We start from the raw sequence: 26,422 nt of genomic DNA, 5'->3' as shown, positions 1-26,422 counted from the left end.
CTCTACATTATTCAGTATTATTTTGTAACTATAATCTTTTCTTGTATGGTAATTTTGCACAGTTTGCTTATATTCACCCCCAAATCTCCCCCAGACACAGGTGAAAGTACTGAGAGCAAACCTTGGCAATGCAAGCACACGCTAAATACCGTCCTATGGTGTGGAAATTGTCTTCCTCAACCATTGCAGAGGAATATCTGATAATATAAGAAATGTTACTCTGAACCAAGTCTCAGTGGCCAGTCCTTCTATTCAGAAAATTCACTTGTTGAGGATTAAGTGAACAGCTGCAGAATACACTCCCTATGCCTGAAACAGTGGTGAAAATAATAACATATGGAGAAAACACAAAGAAAGAATAAAAAGTAATATATAACATAAATCATAGTTCCTTATTCTACCATGCTGTTACAGTGGAAGATATTGTTAGCTATTTATTAAAAGCCACTGAAAAATTTAATCGTCTTAGTTATTAGATTATATTTTTTATTCCACTCTTTATTTTGTTATTGAACATAGTTTAGTTGAAAGACATTTTTTATTCTATCAAGCATTATGGTGAAACACCTGCAGAGTTAGTGCATGAATCTATGTGTGTTGAAAATTTGATGATCTAGATTCTGAAAATTGAAAAAGAAGACTGTGAGGATCTATGAAAACGCAAATGTCCATACAATGTCTTTTGTTTCTTGAACATCTGTTTAGCATTTACAATATTTTGGGGCTATCCACCAAGAATACTGATATCTTGCTCTACAGAATATCTGTACTGCTGTGTCCTTTCATTCTAGGAAATGTGACATATTATTCTTCTTGTAGTAGATGAACTTTCTAAGGGAGAGGCATGTTCACGCCACAACCTCAACTAGTCAGAGGAATAATAAAAGAGGAGACAGTTTTGAAGTTGAGAAGTAGCTCATTCTATCCTTCGAAGTTAATATTCCATGCCAACAGAAAACAATGAACAGTGGGGCTCATTTTACAAAGGAACCTACACATTTTCAAATAAAATTACATTTTTTCTACATTTAATTTTTACAGCTATATACAAATTAGAATCATAGTGGTAATTTTGCTGTTCCAGGAGTCTGCCTCTTGACTTCCTATGCCCAAACTGCTCTTTTAAATATCACATTTGCATTCTTATTTTTATCAAACTAGACAATTAACAATATCACGCAATGTATTGCTAATAATAATGTAATTTTTGTTTAATGTGGGAATCTATATATATAAAGAGCCAGGGTCCATAATGACCAAGGCTTGACCGAACACTGGAAGTCGGTGACTGCCGAGGGGGCTGCGGATCAGGCTCAGAGAGAGGCCTGCAGAGAGAGAGGCAGGGTCTGATCCCCAGCCTCCGTGGCAGCTGTTGATCAGTCCTTGCCTCTCTCTTTCTCTCCCGGCTTTGCCAGCAGCCTCGCCTCTGTTTCTTTCCAGGCCTCCTCGGGGGCTGCTGATCAGCCCCACCTCTTTGATCAGGCCCAGAGATAGTAGGCCTAGAGATGCTGACTGGCATAGAAACCGACCAATCAGAACCAAATCTGGGTGAAGTGCCAGGACCCAATGGATGCCTAGGAGGCAGAGCTTTTGACGCTGACTGTCATAGAAACTGACCAATCAGAACCAAATCTGGGTGAAGTGCCAGGAGCCAATGGATGCCTAGGAAGCATGCTTTTGACGCTGACTGTCATAGAAACTGACCAATCAGAACCTAATCTGGGTGAACTGGGAAGGCAGAACCTAAGGTGGGGGCTGAGGAGGGGTTTTAAGGGCAACAGCTGTTTGGTGTAAGGTGTAAGAAAGCGGTTCAATTTTTTCATGACCAGTTTGGTAGTATAGTACATATGGCTGGCTATCAGTCCAGATATAGGGATTATGTGTTTTTGTCTCCCAAGAGCATCTCCTCCTGCTGAAAAAGGCTCCACCCCCCCACACACACACACTTAAGCAATCCTATCCTATATAATCTATCTACACTCCCAAAAGGGTAATATGCTAATTAGACCAGTTCGACTGGCCATCCTCCGGATGTCCGACTTCCTTCCAGTCAAAGCCATGGTGGTGGGGGCTGAGGCAGAGGCAGTTAGGGGCGATTAGGCCAGCAGGGGAGGGCAGTTGGGGGCAACCAGGCCGCCAGGGGAAGGTAGTTGGGGGTGAGATCAGGCTGGCAGGGGAGGGCAGTTAGGGGCAATCAGACAGGCAGGAAGAGGCAGTTAGGGGTGATCGGGCAGGCAGGCAGGTGTGCGGTTAGAAGCCAGCAGTCCCAGATTGCAAGAGGGATGTGATCAGGCCTAAACCGGCAGTCAGACATCCCCTAAGAGGTCCCTGATTGGAGAGGGTGCAGGCTGGGCTGAGGGAAACCCCCCCTCCCCATGACGAATTTTGTTCACCGTGCCCCTAGTTGTTTGATATTGGTTATTGATGTGAGGGCCAATGGAGATTGTCAGTAAATGGGGTTTTGTTTTAAAGCTAGGTCTTCTGTATTAAGTGGATGCCAGCATGTTAATGAGCACTGATTTATCCTCATTGAATGCTTATGTTCAGAATCTATGTTGAACTGAAATTAAAGTGCATATTGAAATGCAATAAAGATATTGACTAGAAAAGTGTTTTGAGGTATTTTTATTTTAAGATTAATCTTACCTGTGTGGGAGGGGATAGAGTGAAAATAACATGCACTCATAACTGTTTTCAAATGTAAAAATGTCTTTGATATTTTGGAACTATATATTTTTTTCTAATTCTTTACTTGAGGAATATTTAATTTCTGGGCTCTGTAGCATACAGTGGTATCAGGCTCACGCTTAGTTTTCATTTCAGCTGTAGAGAGTTTATTTGTTTTTAAAACTATCTTTCACATGTGGTAAGTCTTAGTCTCATGTCTGTTAATTTATTAATGTCCTCATAAGTTGTGTTTGATACAGATTTTTATAGTAAAAAGTGCTTATAGACTAGATATTTACATACATTATAGATTTGAAAGAACTTGGGGTTACTATTTTACAAGGATTGTCTACTAATCTTGCTAAATTGTTAGAAAAGGAGGGAAAGCTTATGAAAGCATATATTGTATTAACTCTAAAACAGTTTTTGAAAAGCAGAAGTTAAATATAACTGATAAACATTAAATATCTAAACACAGAGTCGGTGTTACAATGTCCATCTACTTCCCTTCTTTAAGATCCATATCCTTTTCTCCAAATATAAGATCCCTCAGACTTACCAGGACTGACCCTGTCCTCAGCCTGGTGTCCTATAACAAGAAAATAGAACATAACTTATACTAACTATGCTATTATCTGATATTTTGGACAGATTTCAAAAGCTTAAAAATTCTTCCTACAATGGTTGTGTTTTCATGCATGCAAGCCCTCCCCACAGGGCTGGCACGTAGGGAGTGTTAAGTAAAATGTAGCCATTATTATTGCTCTTATAATCATTATTAATGAAGCTGGGTGTTTTGTGTTTTTTTTTTTTTAAGAACATGCATTACTTCAAAATTAAAACATCCTTTTGAAAAGCAAATATATGAAATTCTTCCTAATCTGGGGAAATGATTCCTCCGAAACCCCCAACATAGCCTTTGGATTAGTTTCCATCTAATTGTACTAACTTGTGCAAGCTCTGAATGCTGGTTCTGTAACTCATTCATTTTAATCAAGGCTGGGAGAGTGCCAGAGTGTAGTTGTAGTGTTTTACCATTAATATCAGGTGATTGAGTAAATTTTGATACACCCTACATATTAGACCACCAGGAAGCCTAATCTATAGTAATAAAAGCGTAATATGCAAATCAACTGAACAGCCAAACAGTGGAATGACCATTCGGACGACCTTCCCAGCGAAGCCAGGGCTGTGAGGGCAGCGAGGGCGGCTGCGAAGGCCTACTCTTGCACGATTTCATGCATTGGGCCTCTAGTAATAAGTATAAAATCTTTGCTGTGTTTGTTTCTGATACCAATTTCACATGAATTTCTTGTAAATAACACATATATTTGATGATTATTTTCTGCCTCTGAAAGATTCTTATTTTATTTTGGTGTAGCACAGAGGAAGAATATTTTGCTATTAAATACCAATCAAAAAGTACATTAATTATAATTTACTATGTTAAGTTTTCCATTTTAATGTATTTAAGCCAGTGAAATTTTATTTCTGGCAATAGCATATTTATTTCCTTGGCAGAAATCTGTCTATAAATAATTGTATAGCAAGTTATTTAAATGGTTTTATATGTGTGTGTCAATGAGGAAATTTTGTATTTCAACACATTGATGTAGATTTTCATAGTTAAGTATTGATTAGTAGTGCTTTATAATTAGCATATGAAGGTGATTTATTATGGTATCTTATTTTCAGACCAATCCTGTGAATTGCATATATTGTTATCCAATTTTGTAGCTCGTGAAAGTGAGACTCAGGAAAAACAAAAGATTTGTCTCATATTAGACAACTTGGCAGCTGTGGCTCAAACCCATGTTCTGAAAATGGGCTTTTTCTTGATAAGCCTGAATTTTTTTTCCACTCCCCCTACTATAGGTGGTTTCTTTTCTCTTTCATGAATAAATGAAAGTACAACGTACAAATCTGGGAGGGGCATACATTTTTATAAATCATACCTGCATGGTTAACTCATGCTCTGAAAAACATAGTTTGATGTCCTTAACTTCACTTTTATTGAAAGCACAATTTATTAATGTGCTTAAAACGCAAGTTAAATATTTTAAACAAAGAAGTGTTAAAAAATGTTTTAATGCATCCTTATCTGAAAACATCCTACCGAGTTGCCAATGCTTTCCTTTGTTTTGTTTTCTTTCTAAAGCGCGTTAAAATCATTTGGTGAGTGAAGTTACCTGCTTCAGGGCCTCTCGAGTTAGGCCAGGTGGTGATTCAGTCTCTGGTGGCTATAGCCACCTATGCTTGCCTCCTGCTTCTCTGTACAACTGGGGGTTTGATTATTTCTCTCTGAGCTTACGGCCCAACCCATTCACATAATGCTTCTTCAGGCATTTTACAAATGTTAAAGAAGGTATAAATGTGAAGTTGTCTTAAATGGGAACTAATTCAAGAACTCCATTAAACAAGCAAAGAAAGTATGCTTGTGCGTGTGTGTGTGTGTGTGTGTGTGTCTTTCTGTTTCCCCTGGGTATACCATCTGGTATTGAAGCTAAGGAAATACAGTTTCTCTTTCTCTTATTAAATGGCAATAAAATATGCCATCCTCCAAAATAGTCTGCATCGCATGCTTTGGCAATTGCATGTTAAAATTGCTCTTTTAAATTGCCTTCTCCTTCTGGGTAACCCATTGTGGTGCTGTGCTATGATTAACTGACATTTGAGCAGCATATCCCTCACGGGGAAGGTCAAGAGTTCAGGTTGTCCAGGATGTGATATATTTATACAGTTGGGAAAACTACTCTCTGCCCTTATATTGAGGTTTGATGCTCTTGGCAATTTTCAGTGAAACATGTAAATCTATGAAGCAGTCAAAAGGAGAGTGTCTTATTTTACACGTAAACATTTACTAAAAATGCATTTTTTCTCTCCTAAGTTCAAAAAGGAAGGGAAACGAAACAAAACTCAGTCATAGACCAGAAACCACTAGGTGAGGAATTGAATTTTGGCCTTATGGCTACAACTTCATCAGCAAAATGGAACTATATATTGATTTTTACTGTGGTCCAAGATAGTTATCAATCACAAAGACTAGGTATCATTGAAACTCAGCCATGAGGTTAAAACAAAATAAACAACTTTTGTAAGAATTGGTTTGGTTTCCAGTGTAAGACTGACATCTCTGTGTTTTAAATTGAAGGCTTATATCAATACTTATTTGAAAACTTGCTTAAGTGTATTAATTTCTTATATATGGTCTTCATGTGGCTTCTTTATTGGTTTTGAGCAAGAATTTAAAAAGGCAATGCTATTATTTTAAAATTAAAAATAACCAATAAAAAGCTATAAGAAACGTAATGGAAAGCAGTTCTTTAATTTTCATAAAATCTAAATGTAAAATTCTTTTTTAGATTTTCCTTTTTGTGAGTAATAGCTCAATTTTGTTTTTCAGATTCTATCAAGAATATTTCAGTTTGAAAGACATTTATTTATTTAGTAAAAGCACTTACTGGTTTCTTCCTTTGATAACAGCACTGGGCTAAGCACTAGGTCTTCAGTTATACAAGCAGTGCCTTGCACTTAGGCTGCTAGTGATCACCAGGGCCCAACCTATCAACAAAGAGTAAAATGCAAAGTGACAGAAATCTAGAGGAAGAAGCTGTTCTTTAAGGGAGTGTTTAGATAAGCTGTGGCCAGGAAAGGATGCCTTGTAAGCTGCATCTTAAAAATTAGCAGGGAGTTTTTAAGGCGGAAAAGAATACAAAATAAATTAAAATGAGAAGAATCCACATGGTTAGCCCAGTAGTAAGCATGGCTGCTGATGTGGGGGTTCTGAACACAGATGAGGCTATCTCTGAGCTGTAGTAGGACCGAGGCTGCAGGTGGGAGGTGGCTAGGTCTCACATGTCCAGGCTGTTCTCCTCTGGTTTTTAAGAAACAGATCAACATTACTAGATTCGCCTACATAAAAGATCACCCCATTTCTGTGGAGGGTGAGTTTGAGCTAAGGAAAGACTGGGGGCAGAGAGACTATGAAAATATGCTTAGAAAAATGTTTAAAGTATGCTGGCTGTCATCTTCTCTACAGCATGTTTCACTCATTTTCCATCAAAAGCAGGCCATATGAAATTCCTGGCAAATCTTGTCATTCCTAATAAGCAAGCAAGTTCCTTTCATTAAAGGATTTTAAAATCATTTTTTAGGTGATCTAACATTATTGTTTGATTTACTTTTGTTTTAAAAATATCTACATTTTCCAATGTCAGTAACATTTATGCAAAACCCATTGTGCAACACATTATTTTAGAGGAAAAATTATGAAAGATTGCAGAGACATTCAAGAGCTACTGTGTATTTGATGAGATGTATTTATTTCATAAACTTTATTGAGGGTGAATGTTGTGTACATTGCCTGCCACACTTAGGATAGCAGAAGATAGAACGTTAGTATGACAGGATTCCCACTCATAAGGAAGTGACACTCTAGTGTTAGAACCGTAATATCAAAAACATAATAAGTGATATAATAAAAATACAAAGTGCTTTGGAAATTCAGAGATGAGAAGGAAAATTTCTGACCAAAAGTTTGTTTTCTTAAGCAATATGTTTGAATGCAATATTAACCTTGTTTTCTGAACAGAGCTGGGTTGAATGAACCCACAGCCTTATCTCTGATTTCTTAACTATGAAGCAATGCATTAAACAATGTTTAGCCAGTTTGTCACCATTAGGATGATTTACCTTCCTGTCTATCAACACATAGTGAAACTATATGCCAGATGGCGGTATTAAATATAATTCATATTTTACTTTAAATCATCAAAATAACTTGTTTGGCTTATTTGAATTCTCTTGGGGTCTGTGGATTATAGAAATGTTGTTTTAAATTTCTGTGGAGCACATATTCTAAATTTCCATGGGGAAGGTGGAGATATAATCAATTTCTGTTAACTCTGCTAATGGTCTAGGAACTCCCAGCATAAGACTTATCAAGTTGAACAAATATGAAAATCATCTTTCCACCTACCTTTTTTGTTCCTTTTTTTTTTTTTTTTTTTTTACCTCTGAAAGGGTTATCTAGTTAACCATATATGCAGTTCATGGAACATTTCCTTATAGGGAATATCTTTAGTAGCTGTGTAATTAAGTTTACTAAATAGAGTTGGGTTGCTTTGAGCTCATAATTGTCTTGTAATTTACTTGGTTGCTAGAAAGCATTTGTTAACCAGTAAAAATGAAACAATTTTATTTATCTGTAGTACTTTACCACATGCTGAGTCTGTTAACGATATCATTAGGTACTCTTTTTATTGGCTTCATTTGTTTTTATTGAATTTTGCATACTACAATAAAGCTGACAGGTGGAAATGATTTGAGTAATAGCATAAATCCCATTAAATGTTCTAGATTTTTCCTCTGGTCCTAGGTCTTTTTTCAATATCATAAAGTAGAAATAAAACATAATATCTTAAGTGATAATAACAGAAGAGTGTCTGAAGGAGAAAATGACCTAGATAGAATAAAAATGCTATAGATCTAGATATGGAACACTAAGGGGTGAGTTGAATGTAAAGATGAGTTCAAGGGACTAAACCTGTGAGTTTCCAACTTCTCTGAGTGTGCCATTGTGCTTACACCGGTGCATAGACTTGTCCTTGATTTTCTTCCTCCTTTTCACCCAGAGAATCTACCTCTGTCTTCAGTTGTCACCCCCTGTTTTTCTCCCCTTAGTTAAATTATAATAATTTATTTTCTTTACTTTGGGATAAGAAAGAAAACTCTTTAATTGGATCTGTGCCTCCCCCTGCAATGTAGTCACATTTTCTTGAGCAGGAGTACAGATTCATGATTATTCTTAAGCTCACTTATCTAGACCCATCTTAAGTTATAATAGCATTTTTGGAAAATGTTGCTCACTCTACAGTTTCTTAAATGGAAAAAAGAATAGTGTATAAAGATGTACCTTATTTTCATCATTTAACTTGGCTCTCAACTCAATCTGAAGACTGGATCATCATCTTAGAGTTCCACTTTTTGGTCTTCACTGTCTTTCAGCAAGTTACCGCTTTATTATAACTAACAAATGCTGGAGGGATGACTCCCCTGCTCTTTTTCTTCTTCACCAACCTGCATGTAAACTGCAGTGAGAAAAAAACATATTCCAGGATAAAAGATTATGAGTGAATCCTAATTTTGAGTGTTCAAAGTTCTATTAAACTTTGTAAATCTCCTAAAAACTTTAAAAGGGCAGAAATTCATGCCTTTTATATCACCCCAAGCAAGATCTGTGCAAATTTGACTGTCACTACATATGACATGACCTAAAAATCATGAGTGATGTCCATTTTAATTGTCTCAACCAAATCATATGGTGAAGTTTGAGTTTAAGCCGCTCATCTTTCATTCTCTGCCTTTGTTGTTATTTCCCACCTCTACATAGCCCTTCACAATAAAGGAATAATAAGCAATCAGAAAAAAAAATTATCTTTACTTGTTAGTTACTTCATTTTTAATCAGGTACTGTATTTTGTCATGTAATAACTACCGCTTAAAATAAACAAACATCATATTTCTGTTCTAATGTTATATGTGAATCTGTAATACTTTATTATTAAAACAAGGCTTTGCTTTATATATGTATTAAATAAATATATATAGCTCCATTTTGACAGTAATTATAGAAGGTAAGAAAATAATTTCTGTTTCAATTATTAGGTATTTCTATAAATCAAGAGCATCTAAAGTGCTTGCTCATATTTCAGAGTAAAGTTTAATGGAAATTATACTATATTGATTTGCTAGAAGTGTTTTCTTCTCTACGATTCATACACATGAATCAAGGAATGGGTATCTAGTTTTGAAATATAAATGGCATAATCTTTTTTTGCATACTGCATTAATTTTTAACTTCTTTTCTGCCACCCAGTAAATTATTACACTATAGAAAGCTTAAGAAAATGCCTTAAAGGTATAATTTCTTCAATACTAAATATTATCTTAAGTTTTTCTTCATTTTACCACCTTTATATAATGACATTTAAAGCACAATGCTTTCAGGAAAAACCCAAAATAACTAAAAATAATTGGTATATTGATTAATTTGTGATTGTCAGATGAGTTTTAAGTTCTGAAGGGGTCAAAGAGGAAAAAAAAGGGGACATCTGTAATATATTCAACAATAAAGATAAAAAAAGAATAGCAAAATGAAAATAACAATAGCTGTTCACTCACAGAAGATGTCCCTTTGGTTCTGTTTCCCTTAATTATTTAGACAATGCATTTTGAATTCTTACTAGTCATTGGTAGAGCTGGATATAAGGTGTTGGAGAGAAGACAACATTTTTCTCGTTTATCTTTTTTAAAAGTGTTTTTATTGATCTTAGAGAGCAAGGAAGGGGAGAGGGAGAGACACATCAATGTGAGAGATAAATCTCTGTCGCCTGCCTCCCACATGTACCCCGACTGGGGATTGAGCCCACAACCTGGACATGTGTCCTGACCAGGAATCCAACCCAAGACCTTTCAGTGACTGAATGATGCTTAACCAACTGAGCCACACAGGCCAGGGCTCATTTATCTTGTTTTCAAAAGTGAAATTAGCAAGTAACTTAAGTAACATGAAGATCCCCTTGTAACAAGTGACTGTGGAAACTGAATCATCATTGTATTTAATTTTACTTAAATACTGCTCCCCTCCCCCTGTATTTCCACCTCACGTAACGTCAATCTATAGAATACAGAGTGCTGCTTCATTTGAAAGCAACAGGGAGAAAACTTTTCCTCCCAGTCCTCCTTCCAGCTGACTCAGACAATCCTTTAATACCTGCCCTGCTTCACTCTGGCTTGCTGTCTGTCCACAGAGGGAAAACCTCATTATTTTAAGGCCACGTTATGTCAATGAACCTGTTACTTTGGGAAAAGGTCAGCTCTTTGAATTCAATTAATATTTGATTTTTTCAGCTTAATGAAACCAATTTGGGTTTTCTTTGAAAATTTTGCAATCAATTTTAGCTGTTTGGATATCACCTTAAAAATTACATTACGGGATACTGAGGAATACTGAAAAGCAGAATCATTTTTTTTTTTTTTGGACTCCCTTTTATGTTTCTCCATTCTCTCCTGGTGAATTGTGTGTCGTGTGCATTGTGTGCTCAAACAATAAGCTCTGCTCTGCTTAGGAGGAGGAAATGTGCCAGGGGTGCACTAAGCACCCCTAAATGAAGGCCCCTTGCTTGAAGTCCCAGAATTTATAAAGAGCTCATTAGAACTCAAACACCCCAATCATTTTTATATAAATTATATGTAGCAGCATTACACCAAATTTTCACAGATGGATTTTTTTTTAAAAGCACTTGTTACACTACAGTTATTTTTCCCGATGCCTGTGGTTTTTGCTTTATGTTGTGAATGTTAAGATATGTACAATATTATATTCTACTTATCTTACTTACCATCATATCTCATTTCCTGTGTTTCTGCAGGACGTTCTAACAATCACCTTTAATGATTACTTTATGTTCTACTGGACATATGTAGTACTAGAATATATTTAAACCATTCTTAAGTTTGGACTGCCTCCAATGATTGGCTATTTTAAATGCTTCAGTGAGGATTACATGGTAGGCATATATCTTTTATGTGCATGGCTGCAAAGTTCTTGACACATACTGTTCCATTACTCTGTCTTAATGGCATCAGCAAGGGCATGCATGCAGTCATGCAGCTTTAGTGTATTACAGTGGTCGGCAAACTCATTAGACAACAGAGCCAAATATCAACAGTACAACGATTGAAATTTCTTTTTAGAGACAAATTTTTTAAACTTAAACTTCTTCTAACGCCACTTCTTCAAAATAGACTTGCCCAGGCTGTGGTATTTTGTGGAAGAGCCACACTCAAGGGGCCAAAGAGCCGCATGTGGCTCGCGAGCCGCAGTTTGCCGACCACTGGTGTAAGAAAATACTTCATAATTAAGTCCAGCTCCCCCTTTTATCACCATCCTGGGCACTTGGTCTGTGTGGTGAAATAATTTGGTCAGTATCAAACAGCTATTTGATGAGAAAACCAAGACTGTAATTAATGTTGCATTTTCTTGTTTTCCTTTACATGCTGCCTCAGTGCTGGGTATTCTAGGATGAAGACTGCTTTACAGCCACTGAACAATGACTGATGTCCCAGTAGTTCACATGTACCGATACTTACTATGTGCCATGCACTAGTGTAAACTCTTAAATTCTCATTCAGGCTTCCTCTGTGCATTGAGCTGCCTAGAGAGGCTAGAAGAGAGGCATGTAGGTAAATAATTAGACCGATAAGTAGTGTAAATGTTGTGATTTTTGGCTCTGTGGGACCACAAAGGAATCGTGAAGTATGAGTAGAATGTCACCAAGCAGCAAACATTAGCGTTGGCAGTGATGAATTGCGTCAGTAAAATGGAGATTGAAAGCTGGCTCTCATACTTACTACTGGGCAAGTAACGTAACTTCATCTTCTCTAATGTGTCATATTGTCATCTGTAAAATAATGGTCAAAAATTGAACCTGCCCGATTTGGGATGTGTGAGATATTTATGATGAGCTAAAGCTAAGAATTGTCAAGTATTCAGGAATTTTGCCACTGGTTGTTAAATAATTATAGGTAATAATTAAAAATAATTATACAAATAATATCACTTATTTTAAACAAATTACTCAAAACTTCCTTATATTATTTTCATACATTGCACCATTATCCATGTTCTAGAGGCAATGTTTATTTTACCTGTATGTTGAAGATACTATATTATAATATACTAATAATCATTTCTTCTAATTCTGTCTTGGAAGTGTTACAGCGTGGGAATTGGCAAATGCTACAAATCAGGGCTTCTTTCCTCACCAGCTTCTCAGTTTTTTTGGAAAGCCAAAAGCATTATAAAAGTGTTAAAAATTTTTTGCACACCACTGGAAATAATGCATGTAAAGTGCTTACTTAGCATGTAGTTAGCCCACAGTAAATATTAGCCATAACTATAAGACACTTTATTAAAAAATAACTTTTATTGATATTTTTAAAATTAGAAACATGCAGAAATCTGAATGAGTGATGGTACGAGCGCCGTGAATCTACCACTGGAATTTACCTTTTGCTATGTTTGCATTATCACATACCTATTCACCTAACCATCTTTTTACTCAACCATCAGTCCTTGTTAATTTTTTATACTAATACATGAAAATATTTTGTTAAGGGAGTGAATTTTAAAAAATAATTGGTTTGAGTTCTTTTCATTAAAGTGTTTGGAATGATTTGTTTTTAGAAGTGATTCTCTAGTGGTAGTTTAGGAAAGAGATTGAAAGATTTCAGAGAGATTAGAAGGCTGCTACATCAGTCGAAGCAAAAATTGATCAGTGCTTGAGCTGAAGCAGTGAAGATAAGAATTCCAATAAGGAGGCAGAGTTGAAAGGGATTTGGGAGGTACAATCAGTAGAATTTTTTGACACATTGCAAGTGAATTCTGGCTTGGAATATTAAGGAATAGTGGCAGGTTTTAAGTTGAAAGAATAAAACACTGGGGAAAGCACTAAAATGGAAGTAGCTATGGTCAGTGTTAGAAATGAGATATTTGGTAGGCAGTCATATTCATGGGCCTACAGTTTGGTGGAGACTAGATTACACAGATCTGGGTGTAATCACCATGTTGTTCATGTTTTCGGAGTCCTTGAATTAGAAATTCAAGTAAATTCACTCAACCACACTTAAAATATTATGCTCTTTTTTTTTCCTGTGGGGGTAAATTATACTGTATATATTAGTAACTTAGTGCATGAACGATTCACATTACTGAAACTTAATGTTTTTACATAGAAACAACTTTAAAATACATAATGGCTGTTTTATAGTTACAAGTTCATTAAAAATGTTCCGTACGTGCTTTATAAAACTGATTTGTTTGTCAAATTGTGAGATTCGTTGGTGCATCTTCAATGTCCCCCCTCATGGGCAGGTCCCAGCATTGAGCCAAGGACACAATCAAGATGTGGTTCTGTGCTGGTTTTCATCAGCTGACCTTAGATGAGCTAACATAGGCTCCAGTCTTGATGACACGTCTGTCTTCTTTCTGGTACTGTTCTCTGCCCTCCCGTGATACCTCAGTTCACAGGTTTTCAGTGCTCCTCTGCAGAAAGTGTGCCCTCCGAGTATCGCCACAGCACCACTGGAGATGTGTTAGGGGTTTACAGGGGTGGGCAAACTTTTTGACTCGAGGGCCACAATGGGTTCTTAAACTGGACCGGAGGGCCGGAACAAAAGCATGGATGGAGTGTTTGTGTGAACTAATATAAATTCAAAGTAAAGGAGCGGAGGGGAGAGCAAGAGAACCGGATAGAACAGCCGGATCCGGCCCGCGGGCCATAGTTTGCCCATGGCTGGAACAGCAGGGTTGGCGTGCTCATTCTTTGGGGTGCTCATTCTTTGGGGTGCTAGCATAACACAAACAGTATTGCACCGATACCTTACTAGAACTTTGAAGTATAAAAACTTATTTTTTTCAAGTTTATATCCAGTTCTATACTTGAGTGCAAATAATTAGTTTGATTCCTTACACCATCAAATCAGAAGCCTTTGTAGAACCAACTTAAATATCTAGACTTCCCGGGATTTTCACCGACTCGGGATAAAAAGCTCCTATGTATTTAAAAGTGAAGAACAGAGAGTAAGTGTTGTACTCTGTCAGATTTCAGTGGAATGTTCTTATAAAGTAAAAAGCACGTCAGCAAGGCTGAGATTGTATTAGAATATAGCAGTACAATATCACCTTAAGGAAATGACTCTACAAACGACTTATTAAGACAAAAACTGGGAGAATTTTTAATAATTCATTCCTTCAATTATTCCTGAGTATTTACATTTAATGCAAATTATAAGGCCTAGGTTACTTAGATTTCTACTTTTTTTTAGCTGGTAACTATTTTTCTCAGTTTCCATATTTTCATGCTTATAATTTTGTAAATAATCAGGAAGCTTTTTAAAAATCGATGTTTAGTGTAATTAGCTATTTAGTTGTTTACAATTTCAGTGCAAAGATGATCAAAATGCATTTTAAAATCGGTTGATCGATTCCTTTATCTTTTCACAAAATGAGTTAGTATCACCTTATACTAGTATGATGAAATTGGCTCCGAGAGAAAGTGTCAGATTTGGAAGTCTGCTAAGCTCCTGGAAATATGTTTTGACACAAACATACTGTATATACATATCTTTGTAACAATAAAGTTGAAATTGGCTAATATTACTATTAGCTTGAATTTAAAATCAAGAATTGATTTGATGAAGAAATTGTTAGAGTTAGAAATATTCTTTTAAAAAAAATGAGCTTGTAATGACAGCACTTTAATGTACCCATAATAAAAAATCTGAATAGTAGAGAAATAAATGTGTTTCTGCATGTGGCAGATCAATGGAATAGAGCTTCTATGTTACAAACAGTACCTAATATTTTAATTTTCATGGGACCATATAGCCTTTGGTATATTGTGGTTTATAGCAAGGAACAGGGCATAGGCCTTCAGTTAAAAATATATTCTCAGCTTGGACAGGGGATGTTTAAGAAGTTCGGTGTGAGAAATCATTTGGCAGTATAACACAGCGTATCACAACTGCCTGCCTTGCAAGAAAACAAAGAGATAGACATTTTCCATTACTACCTACTGTAAGGTGCTCGCTTTATCCCCCAAACAACCCCGTGCTTGCGGCAATAATCATGCACTGTCATTTTTTTGTACGAATATGAAAGTAGTACAATTCAATCTTTTTGACAAATACTGCATCACTTCTGGCTGGGCAAATTTCCTTCACTCAAGCCCAGTTGATCTATAAGTAGGTTGTGACACATTGGAGGAAATGGCTTTGGATCAACTGTGTTGAGGAAAGTAACATTTTACTTAAGGTGTTATTTTTCTTTCCATTTCCCTTTTCTTCTCGCCCCACCCTCACTCTCGCCCTGAGTTCAGATTCATCCTTCTTCCTTGTTCCTTTATAAACTATATCATTATACCCAGGGAATGTTTCTGTTAGAGCCCCAGTTGGGTGTGTAGGGGAGGCAACTAATCTGTGTTTCTCTCTCTTTCTCTCTTTCTCATTCATCAATAAAATATACCCTCAAGTGAGGATTAAAAAAAAAAAAATTGTGCTCTCTTATGGGGATCTCTTTTTCTAAAAAGACCTGTTATACCTTTTTTATAACCCTAGACTTCTTAAGTCATTCATAATCTGTCTGTCGGTGTGAAATATGAAGTTTGGCCTTTTTTATTTTATACTTTTGTAGTTACAGTTTGATTCTCCTAAAATGCCTTTTCTATCATGTGTGATTTGAAAGTAGTTGTTTTAATTTTTTTTCCTTTGGTTGCTACATCTGTATCTCTCATGGAATTTAAATGAAAGCTTTATTACATTATTACTTTAAAAGATAACACATGAATTCTGAGTGCTAACTCCCACAGTGGCACTCCTGGGAAAGGTCATTTCTTTGGTAATTTAATATGCCAGGTAAGATCTGTTTGTACTTTAAATAAAGTTGTTGAGTTAGGAAATGGTATCTTTAAAAAATGCAGACTGAAATCAATAGATTTTATTACTTTCTAAATAAGATTGTAAAGGAATTGCACATTTCTTCAGTCTCTAGATCATTCTCTCCCAGGAGACTACGCTATGCTGAGTAAAAGCATAGAAATAGTTGTAGATATATATATATATATATATATATTATATTTTCCTTGATTTTTAGAGAGTGGGGAAGGGAGGAAGATAGAGAGATAGAAACATCAATGAGAGAGAAGCATCATCCATCAGCTGCTTCCGGCACACTCCCCACTGGGGATTGAGCCCACAACCCGGTCATGTGCCCTGACCAGGAAGGGAATTAAACCAGTGATCTCTTGGTTCATGGGCTGACGCTCAACCACTAAGCCACACTGCTGGGCTATAGACATTGATATAGATATGGCTACATATAAATTATAAATTAAATGTAGACATAGATATCTTCATTTTCTATGTCTCTCTTCCCACCCACTCAGTAGTGACCTGCAGGGGAGTTTTCCTCTCCCCAGACACACCCACACCACTGCAGGCAGTTCTCAAGAGCAGCCTTGGTCCACATTGTGCTAGCTGTGACATGAACTTCCTAATTGTATTTAACTTTGTGTTTTAAAAATTTTAATTACATTTAAACTAATACTTCAAGAAATCTATTTTGTCAGTTAAAATGTCTTGTCTTATTAAATAAATGTTGCATAATAAAGCAATCAAAACAGAAGAAAACCTAATAAAACTTAAAAATATTCATTTACTAGGATTTCAGCATTTATGTTCTTACTCCGAATTTATTTCGAGTTTCAAATAAAATGTAATTTATTTTCTCCCATGTATATTGTTCTAGAAAGTGCATGCAATTATTATAAAAAATGTTTATATTAATTATTTCAACTGTGATATTAGCATTAAAATAATGCACACACAAACAAGCCTATCTTTAAACTAACAAGGCATGTAGTTTTAGAAATTGAAAACTAAATGTTCAACATAAGGAGGTAATTTTGTAAATTACATGATATCTGTATTAAATATGTAGCCATTCAAATTATATATAAAGTTTTAGTTTGAATATAAGATATCATTAAGTAAGAAAATCAAGGTGTGATGAAATAAGAATAAAAATCAGGTAATAATTTTAGTACTTTTCTTATTTCATAATATTGTTTAAAGCTATTCATTTACATAATTAATTTTTATATTATATATAGGAAGAACATTTACCACAAGTAAAGTAGAAAAAATAGATTGACTTTAGTCATGGACACAAGGTTAACTTTAACTTCCTGACTTTGGTTTCCATATCTTTTAAGTTAGGATAAATGATTATACTAAATGGTTTATTCAGGGACGAAATATGCTCATAATATTGCAAGTTAACATTGTAAACTTAGTTCAGGATACACATACACACATTTTTCTGTAAATATGTATAATTGAGCATTTCATAAAGTCATGTACCTTGAACCACACAATTAATTGAGGATTGAGCTATCTTTATTTCCTAGCAACATGATTTTCTTTTTATTTTATTTATTTATTACTAGAGGCCGGGTGCACAAAATTTGTGCACTTGGGGGGTGTCCCTCAGCCCAGCCTGCACCCTCTCTAATCTGGGACATCCCTCTCACAATCCAGGACTGCTGGCTCCCAACTGCTCGCCTGCCTGCCTTCCTGATTGCCCCTCACTGCTTCTGCCTGCCAGCCTGATGACCCCCTAACCACTCCCCTGCCAGCCTGATTGATGCCTAACTGCCCTCCCTGCAGGCCTGGTCACCCCTAACTGCCCTCCCCTGCAGGCCTGGTCACCCCCCAACTGCTCTCCCCTGCAGGCCTGGGTCCCCCCCCAATTGCCCTTCCCTGCAGGCCTGGTCTCCCCCAACTTCCCTCCTCTACCGGCCTGGTCACCCCTGACTGCCCTCCCTTGCAGGCTTGATTGCCCCCAACTGCCCTCCCTTGCAGGCCTGGTCCCTCCCAATTGTCCTCCCCTTCTGGCCTGATCACCCACAACTGCCCTCCACTGCTGGCCTAATCCCTCCCAACTGCCTTCCCTTGCTGGCCATCTTGTGGTGGCCATCTTGTGTCCACATGGGGGCAGGATCTTTGACCACATGGGGGCAGCCATCTTGTGTGTTGGAGTGATGGTCAATCTGCATATTACTCTTTTATTAGCTAGGATAGAGGCCTGGTACATGGGTGGGGGCCAGCTGGTTTGCCTTGAAGGGTGTCCTGGATCAGGGTGGGGGTTCCCTTGGGGCATGGGGTGGCCTGGGCAAGGGGCCTGTGGTTGTTTGCAGGCTGGCCACACCCCCCGGCAACCCAAGTGGAGGCCCTGGTATCAGGGATTTATGTATCTTCTATAATTGAAACTTTGTAGCCTTGAGCGGAGGTCTTGGCCGGCCAGGGTGTGCAGGAAGCTTGGCTTCCTCCAACGCAGGGGAAACCCAAGCCTCCTGCTCACTCCATGGCCACAGCCATTTTTGTTGGGATTTATTTATATTCTATAATTGAAACTTTGTAGCCTTGAGTGGATTCCAGGGCCCGCCAGAGTGTGCGGGGAAGTTTGGCTTTCTGAATTGCTGGGGAAACCCAAGCCTCCTGCTCACTCCATGGCTGCAGCCATCTTGGTTGGGTTAATTTGCATACTCACTCCTGATTGGCCGGTGGGCGTGGCTTGTGGGTGTAGCAGAGGTACAGTCAATTTGTATATTACTCTTTTATTAGATAGGATTTAAAAGATATTTTTATTGATTTCAGAGAAGAAGGAAGAGGGTCAGAGAGATAGAAACCATCAATGATGAGAGAGAATCATTAATTGGCTGCCTCCTGCACGCTCCCTACTGGGGATCAAGCCTGTAACTCAGGCATGTGCCCTTGACCGGAATCCATCCTGGGACCCTTCAGTTTGCAGGCCGATTCTCTACCTAGCTAGGGCAAAATCCTTTTCTTTTTAGTCAAAGTTCATGAAAGAATGAAATTGAACTATTACAGCTTGGGAGATACCACAAGATTTACTCCTAACACTGCTTGTGTGAGAACACATTTCTGGCACTCATAAATCATTCAGCAGTATTTTCATTCCAATAACTCAGTTTGGAAGGGATTCCAACTTCTAAGTGTTATTTTTGCTTTTCAGGTGTAAAACATATCACTTTGCTTTGATTTTAGGATTTTGTTTTAATTTCAAAACAAAACTTGGCCCTGGATTAGAACTTCGTTAAATGTTTCTTTAAGGTTAGGTTGGTAGTGACAATAACTGCATTGACAAATTTTTATTACTTAATATAATAAAATGTTAGGTCAGGTGCAGTGGGTAGAATGAAGTCCTAAATTGAGTTTGGGAAAAGGCATATATTAAAAAATAAATTCATCTGTTTCAGATTGTAATGTTATTAATACTAGTAAGTGCAGCATGTCAGAAGAATCAAGTTTATGAAATGCCCATTTGTTCTTTTAAATTTTCACCCTTTAGAACACTTAAACAGTAGAGAATCTTACTACAGTTGGACTACTTGCTAATTTAATGTTTCTAAAAATTATGTAGGCATAATTTCTATATAGGAAATTTTGTTAAAACCCATCTACCTTTGGATAGTAACCACGTAATGTGAAATATAATTTAACTCTATTGGGGATGGCAGAATATTAAGGAATGTAAAGTCAACATCAAATATCTCAGATGAAAAAGACACTAAAATAACAAATAGCAAACTAATATTATCTATTTTTTTGTTCAATTTAGAAGTGAATCATCACCATCTTTTTTTCATGGCAAATAGTAATGTAATAAATTTTTAAAAACTCATTGTATAGTTTTTAGTTTAATCTTATATGTTTAAGATTTATTTCATTTGTAGAGTGCTTGCTGGCAAAGAGTGCGTTAATGTATTATTTACTATTAAAATTGGATTATTTTTTCCTGGCTGTGTACATATTTATATGCTATTTTGCTTTTCTCACCAGCCAAGCTGTAATAATTTTGTGTTGTGGTAAGTTTTTCATATATATTTATGTATAGGTTATAGTACAGGCTGTATCTCAGCTAAGACACTGGACTGATTCCAAAGTTTTTTGTTATCATTGTGGATTAATTTCAGAGAAGTTGAGTATTTTATCCTGAGTAATTATACTTTATCATTGTTGTCCAATGATATTGATAACACATGTGAACTTGAGAACCAGAAAGCATAATGCCCATGTTACTTTTATAGGATATAAAACATTATTCAGAAAGTCTTTATTATTTATATATTTTCATAAAATATGTGTTATTTACCACCTTCTTAATTTCAAGAGTAATTTGAGATGGTTTACTAGGACATACAAGATTGAATAGAATAATATTAAGCTGGTAAGTACCTTGGGGGCTGGGGTAGGACATTGGGAGTGAAAAATAGATACATTTGGTGGTTATGAGAATAGAAAAACATTTATAATAATAGAATTGTAATATGCTAATTAGACCAGGCATCTTCCCCGATGACCTTCAGGCTTTGGATGACCTTCTGGACAAAGCCGCCGCGGTCTGGGGCTCCGCCGAGGCCCAGGCAGTCGCAGTGGCAGCGGGGGCCAAGGCAGGCTGCTGTGGCTGCGAGGGCCGAGCCCCTTGCACTAATTTCGTGCATCGAGCCTCTAGTTATGTTATAAATTCTGATATTATGAGAGGAGACCATACATTTGGTTTTGAGTTTATTAGTAATGAAAGCAAAATCTGTATCAATTGATACTATGACAGTTACTGTTGTTTATAATATGAGCTAATGTTTATCAATCACTATAGCACTCTGAGGACTGTGTTCAGTATTTGACATATGGCTATGTTATTTATCATTGCAATGATCCTGCAAAGTGATGATGTTGTCATATTTTCCTTATACAGAAAAGACATTTTAGAGAGTTTAGGTGTTTTTGTTTTGTCAAGGTCACCCAAACTGGTTGAGCTGGGATGTGCATTGGAACACTCCAAAATCAATGATCTTATCCACAGAAGTCACAGTTTTTTTAAGATAAAATAAATCAGTTACTTCAGAAAAATATACCTTGTCTTAATTCTAAGAATAAGAAAAATTATTTTTCAGTGGAGCTCAGGCCTAATTCAAGGATAAAGTGGAGATGTCTAGATAAATGTCTATAATGCACAGCCTTCAGGCAATCCTTATGAATAGATCTTTGCCCTTTGTCTCTACCAAATTATTTTGTCTTGAGGCTATGAGCAAATTGATTTTCTGAAAGCTGTGTGTCCTATGGACAGTTAATAGAAAAGCCAATAGGAAGATTTGCTGGTTAGAATTTTAGTAACTTTGTCTTTATCAAGATCTGAAAAAAAAATACTCTTATAACTTAGAGCTTAGTCTAGAAGGGGTAGATAATTCCTGGTAAGATACTAGTTATAAGAATTTAAATGTGGAATTTGGATTAAGATATAAAAATAGGGCTAGGTAGACAGTCAAGGACAGGGACCATGTGGAGGTAGGGGGAAGGGAGGTCAGCCCTGGAGGCAAACAATGAACTTGTGGAAGCCTGACTGGGTAGGAAAAACTTGACCCTTGACCCAGTCAGGCGGGAACAGTGATGTCACTGGGGACCTGAAGTGGCAGTCCTCCCACAGGTAGGAACTTGAACTTTGATATAATTGAATGTTGCCAGAATTCCTTGAAGGGACCAATCAGAAGCTAGCAGATTATATGAATTTCCCCTAGACCAGTGGTTGGCAAACCGCGGCTCGCGAGCCACATGCAGCTCTTTGGCCCCTTGAGTGTGGCTCTTCCACAAAATACCACGTGCGGGCGCGCACGTACAGTGCGATTGAAGGAGTACCCTAATTAAGTTAATAATAATGTACCTACCTATATAGTTTAAGTTTAAAAAATTTGGCTCTCAAAAGAAATTTTAATTGTTGTACTGTTGATATTTGGCTCTGTTGACTAATGAGTTTGCCGACCACTGCCCTAGACCAAGAGCTTAAGTGGGTAACCCATTTTGGGACCCCTTCCAAGCTTTGTTTCCCCCCACCCCAATAAATTTTGTTTTCTTCTCACCTTTTTTGTCCAAGCTGTTAAATCATCTTATTTTATTTTAATAAAATAATTGTATCAGATATAATGGGGGTGGGGGAGAAATATTGATAGCTTATTTATGTCTGTTCCACCCAAAGACATTCAGAACATCACAGTAAAGAAAAGGCAGAATGGAAACTGCATGTATAAAAATTTCTCATTAGAAAAAAATTATTTTCTTTGAACAAAGATGGGATAGAAACCTCCTGAATAGTTGTAGGCTTTATGTCGATGGTTTGAAATCCTTCTAAGATTAACTGATACAGTGATAAAGGAATGACACCTCAAATTATGCAAATCTCATAGGTTAGAAAACAGAAAAGCCTATTAGTGTTGATGTCTACCTTAAATGTTTTTTTTCTTAGAACTTAATTACTGTCTCTGAGAAGGATACTGTGCAGATTTTGTCAATATTTGCAGCTTCCTGCAATTTGTTTTATTGCTTCACTTTCAACATTAATCCACCTCACCCAGACAGAGTTAACTGGAGTCTGCTCTTTCTTTTATTAATTGAACACATTGAAAGGTATTTGACTCGTTCTTGAACTGAAATGCAGCCTTCACCCAGGATTTGACAGTTATTTATTTCTAAATATAATTGGTTCTGTTGCTTTTCCCTCGGGCTCTTTCCGTATGGGAAAGGCGGTCTTAGTGGGTGTATTACCTGTGTCCACACTTTGGCTTTCCCACCACAAACAGCCTTGGCAGAGCCAGTCTTTCTTCTCTCTGACAAACACACCCACAGACACAGAGAAGAAAACAAGATAAAGTTGACTAAAATTAGAAAAATGGCTAAGATTCACTTTATTGGTATTGTAGTATATATCATACATGTGCAATTTATGTTTTAAATAATATAAAAAATTAATCTGCTGTCAAACATCAAAGTCTTATATCACTACATAATAGATAAACATCAACACTAGCATCTCCATTAGGCAGTATAATAGAGCATTTGGCACTTACTGTTACTTAATGTCATCTCCATTTCTTTTTTGCAGTGCTGATGTGAACCTTGTGAGCTTTAAAATGTTTGGAAGTTAATGGTCTGTTATATGACTATAATAGTTCTTAGTGAAAGAATATTAGATTATATTATGCAGTTTGGAATGTAACTTGATCCCTATCTCATAATCATAAATAATGGCTTAGTCTCAGTTGAAATTAAGGACATTTTTTTTTCTGCTGATGTTGTACTTAATGTAAGGGAAAGATTTTTCTTTTTCCTTTTGATCTTGTTAAACATATTTATTTGCCCATCATCACAACCCCGGCTTAATGGGAAAAAATAAGAGAATGAAATGAGCATACATTCTAAAGGGTGGTGTTGTTTGTGAAAATTGGAATTTGGAGATTATTTTATTAAAGTTGGTAATCTCAGAAACATTGTATTCTGTCAGGACCCATAGATGCCCTTGTCAGGCTTTGGGAGGGTTTTCTATCTTTTTAATTTTATAAGAGTTAAATTTGTTTGGAAGCTAATGTAACTGACACGAGGGAAATAGAAGCAATTGGCTTGCACTAAACAAGTTTGAATGGTTGTTAATGTGAGTGACTTTCAGGCAGTGAATGTCACAGAACAGTAGATTACTTTCTTTACCTCAGGCATTTTAAGCCATCTCCTGTGGTAGACTGACATAATTTCTTTCCCTTTCTCTTGAAACCGGGAAGCAAAATAATTGGAGTTAGGTAATTTTGGCCTATGGCTGATGACGATAAATCATAATGAGCTGTGGAACACTCAGTGACAATTCACATAGGGCTACTGAACATGAACTCTCAGTAATGCATTAATCAAATATTGTTTCTTTCTGATTTATATTCAAGCAAGCCCTGGAACTGTTAATTATGAATTCCACCATCATTTGTTACTTTTGACAAAATTTCACCGGCCGAACAAATTGTTTCAAGATGTAAGCTATTGTGTCCTTTAGAACATGGGCTGGAATCTTATCTTTTCCATTATGTCCATTATATACGATTTGAAGCTAGCATATTTAACACAAACTATTTGAGGTTTGAAAATAATAGAGGTGGAAGAGAAGGCAAGACCATCTGGTCTAACCCCTTTCCTTAAGGCTCATGAATGTGTAAATCATCCTGAACAGATGGAGGTGTAGTCATCTAAAATTTTTCAGAATTAGAAGTTCTAAAGCTTCCTTCAATAACTCATTTTTTTTTAATTTGATCACTCTGATTGTTGAGGGACTCTTTTATATTCAAACTATTTTAATTTAAATCCATCTTCTAATGTCATTTTCTAGGCTTTTGAAGACAATCACCGCAGTGTTGCACTTGGTCAATATAAATTTGTTAAACAGTGTTTTTATTCAACACCATGTATTGATTATTTTTAATGCATTAGACTCTGTACTAAGTATTCATTTACATTATTGCATTCAGTTCAACAATCTGATGGGCTTCCATATCATCTCCATATAGATTTAAGAAAGTGAGGTTCAGGAAGGGTAAATAATGTGGATAAGTGGACAAAACATGTCTAATGAAAAGTTGAGCTGTAACTAACCTCAAAAATGTTCTGACTCAACTCTTTTCCAGAGTCCAAATTCTTTCTTCCCTTTCTGAGTTCAGCTTCCATGGCTTGGGGTTGCTCCATTTTGTATCATGTTATGACTCCTTTTCTTAGCTGCAGTGGTTATTACTGTTTCTCAACCATTTTTGAATTTTCATCCATTCCTCCCCCAAAGCCATTTTAGAATATTTTTAATCTCCTCCCATAAAAGTTTGATTCCTTAAATATACTGTATATCTGCATAGTTAAAATACAAGAGTACTTTAGAAAGTGTGTGAACTTGGCTTTTTACTCTGTGTTTTCTTTCAAAAACCCTATAGTAGTCTAAAGTTTTACAAAGAATTCAAATAATGGGTGTGGGTTTATTTATTTATTTTTTTGCACCTGCTTTTATTTTTTCAAATATATTTTTATTGATTTCAGAGGGGAAGGGAGAGAGAGAGAAATATAGGAACATCGATGATGAGAGAGAATCATTGATTGACTGCCTCCTGCCAACCCCATACTGGAGATCAAGCCCGCAATCCGGGCATGTGCCCTTGATCGGAATCAAACCCAGGACCCTTCAGTCCACAGGCCTAGGCTCCATCCACTGAGCCAAACCAGGTAGGGCCAAATATGGGTTTTAAACAAGTTTTATTTGTTACCTTAAGTACACAATTAGCTTGCATCACTGCCTAAGAAACTATGAACTGAACATACCCAATTATTATGTTCTGTTGGTAGGTTCTTACACTGGGGAAATAAAGCAAGCATGTCAGGTTGGCATTTCTCTATGTAGTCTGTGGAAATACATATATGAAAATTTGAATCTGGAAACATTTTCACACCTCTTTGGAGTTAGACTCAATACTCAATTATTCATATGGATAAAACTGACAAACAGGTTTTTAGAATTTCTCCCTTCTGTAATAGTCTCCACTTCTTTTTTTGTGAAAGTTACTTTTGTTCTATTCTGAATTTTACAACCTTCTATATGTTCAGAAATTTAAAAGTGTTATTAGTAAAACACAGGCAGCACATTTGGTCTGCCAAATAATATTCATGTATGTTAGTCTTATCGAGTACTAAGGAACTTTAGAAATTATTACCTGTGAGGGGAGATTTTTGCCATCCATTACAATTTCCGGGTGCATATAGCAAAGAAGGACAGTATGTGTTTAACTGGATGAAATAGAAGAATTAATTAGGTTTCCAGTTCAAATGGAGATAAAGAAAAACATCTTTAATAATTCCTATTTAATAAAGGCTGGTAAGAGGAAAGAGAATTCTGAAGTGGTCACCTTGTAGATAAGTTTTGAGTTACTTAAAGAGTCAAGTATTTTAGAGCACTCGAGCTTCCTGTGGATTTAGAGGAAGAAAAATAATAACAAATGGGAAAGAGAAACTGGGAAGTATATATAGACCTCTGTCATTTGATTCTTGGTGATTTATTTTAAATGTCTGTGTGGTGTGGACAAAGTGTTCAGTCTTTTCTCCGCAGCCTTGTCCCTCTGCTGTTAAATGTGTGCCTCGTTCACGTTCCGGGGAAACACAGTGCAGTCAATAAGACATAGACAGAGAGGTCATTCATTTTTAAAAGTTGTCACTTTTTTGCCTGGCCGGTGTGCCTCCGTAGTTGAGCATCGACCTCTGAACCAGAAGG

General features: G+C 36.6%; 1 protein-coding gene across 16 annotated transcripts in view; it reads left to right on the top strand.

Annotated features, from left to right (window-relative positions):
* Window positions 1–26,422, top strand: part of PTPRK (protein tyrosine phosphatase receptor type K) — a 495,891-nt gene that overhangs the window by 314,190 nt on the left and 155,279 nt on the right. The window lies entirely within an intron of this gene.

Source organism: Plecotus auritus, assembly GCF_963455305.1.
Source record: "Plecotus auritus genome assembly, chromosome: 4".
NCBI lineage: Eukaryota > Metazoa > Chordata > Mammalia > Chiroptera > Vespertilionidae > Plecotus > Plecotus auritus.
Note: the sequence above shows the minus strand (reverse complement) of the source record. Positions and strands in the feature narration are given on the sequence as shown.